The 2,326-nt window shown below is 24.4% G+C and overlaps 1 protein-coding gene across 2 annotated transcripts in view; it reads right to left on the reverse strand.

Annotated features, from left to right (window-relative positions):
* The window catches only part of LOC108573966 (E3 ubiquitin-protein ligase MSL2), a 23,954-nt gene that overhangs the window by 16,849 nt on the left and 4,779 nt on the right, over positions 1-2,326 (reverse strand). The gene's annotated exons all lie outside the window — the stretch shown is intronic.

Here is a 2,326-nt window from a genome sequence, read left to right on the forward strand (position 1 = left end):
GAGTAATAAAAACAACGAATTCTATTTTAATTGTTATTTAATTTTGCAAAATTAATAAGTTATGGTAAAATATAAAATATTTGTAAAAATAAAATGTTAGGTGTTTATTTTACTTAATACAAATTGTTGAAGAACGGCATGTCTAAAGTACAGTCGGCAACAAAATTCTTTAATGTTCATGAATTGAAATTTTCGCCGAAAAATTGTTGATCTTTAAACTGTTATAACTTCATGAAAAAAAAAAAAATCGTACAATACTTGGAGTCATTTTGAAGGGCAAAGCTAACTTTCACCTCGCTAAGTTGATTTTCCTCGAAGATGCTTTTCCACTAGTTAGCGGGGCGGGAAAATGAAGATGGTTCTTTTTCTGGAAAATTTTACAAATTCAAACAACTGTAGCGAGTTTAAAAAATTTTTTCACGGCACAAATCACTATGAATTTGAAGATTAAAACTTCCTTTTTACAACGACCTCTTAAAAGTTGGTATATGGATTTTTGTCGCCGTTTTATTGCACATTGAATGAAAAATGAGCCGCCGACATTAGAATAACCCAAGGTACGTCGCGAGGAGATTGCACGGTCGCACTTGTACGACTGCAATGTCTAGAAAGACCTCCGCTAAGTAGTATTGTACGATTTTTCTTCCTGAAGTTATTTTTCTGCTGTGTGTATACTGGATATTACTCATTTTTATAAAATTAAAAGTATAATTCTTCAATTTTGTGTTGCTGAGAAATGATTAAAAAAAAAAGAGTTGCAGAACTGCAAATCTGTGATTCTTCTAACTAATCTATAATTCCTCTCAAGAGTATAATAAAGTCAAAGATATTGAATACATCAATATAAAAAGTAGAATTGTTATTAGCAAACATTATACAAGTTTTAAATTATTTGTGAAAATAATCAAACATGAATCTTGTATCTTTCTGGATTCTACATAATTCCATTGAAATATATTATTATTTCATAATTAGCTTATCACTTTTGAATATGCAATGCAGAAATACAATTATTTAATAGAATATTCAACTATTAAATGAAAATATTTTTGTCACTTTGAATAATGAAAAAATTACTGCAATTACATCCTTCAAGAGATACATATATAGATAAAAGAGATTTTTAATATCACAGTATTAGTTTTTTAAATAGGATTATAAACTTGGAAAAAAAAATTAAAATCCAAACATCAAGAATGTAGTATATACATTTTAACTGAACAAACAAATTTTAAGCTAAAATTAAATATTTAATAAATTATTTTAGCAAAATTATATTGTAATAAATTCTTTCCAGTATTTCTCAACAAATTGTCTAACTAATAAATAAAAATTTTAAAATACGAATTGCTTCAAAAGTTAAATTGATTTTAAAATTTTCCTTACACCTTTACTTACAAAAAATTACACCAGTGTATACTTTTTAAGAGTACAGAATTCTATGATTTCTATTTTTTCTACTATTTAAAATAATACATTTTATGTGGATGTAATTACTATCTCATATTTTAAAATTTATTTGAAAATGATATAATATTAAAAGCATATTTAATGAAACTTTTCTAAGTTTCTATAATTAATGAGAGTATTGCAACTCTTAACTTTTCATATAAATAGTATTATTTTTTTACATGACATATTAAATGATATAATCATTTTTATAGATAAAGTAAGGTTAAGGAACATACAACTCTTAAAGTACTTCTAAATAATGAATAATAAAATTTACCTTTTTGAACTTTAAATAAATTTAATTTAATTTATTTCAAGTCAATGGATTTTCATATTTTCTTTCATAAGCAAAAACAAAAGCAACTTAAATTAGTATTAAGTAAAAAAACATGCTATATAAAAAAAGAGTAAAACAAACACTACTTATTATAGCATGCATATTTACTTAAAGGATTGTTTAATTGCATGTTCAATAGTTTTCAATTAATTCGTTTTCAAAGAAAATGGAATCAATACTTAACATCCATATTTTTTATAGTGCAATAACAACCCAAAAAGGTATAAATTCAATTAACTATGAAATACAACAATTTAATTTTCCTTGAATGTTTATACTTATGAATTAAACGCATTAGTTTTCTCCATGTGTTCAAATAGATTCATAGTTTAATTTTCAAGGGACTATGAATGTATTTATGCATCCAATAAATCACACCAGCACAGACTATGGATGCACATGTGAGTGCAATAAAATGTTTTTAATACACAGTGAATATTTTTTAAATATATAAAAACGTTTTATCCAGCTTACTTAATTTTACATAATAGCAAATCAAAAAAGTGATTTAATTATATATGATGTAATTCAATGGAT

The sequence above is a fragment of the Habropoda laboriosa genome, unplaced genomic scaffold (assembly GCF_001263275.1).
Source record: "Habropoda laboriosa isolate 0110345459 unplaced genomic scaffold, ASM126327v1 scaffold181, whole genome shotgun sequence".
Taxonomy (NCBI): Eukaryota; Metazoa; Arthropoda; class Insecta; order Hymenoptera; family Apidae; genus Habropoda; species Habropoda laboriosa.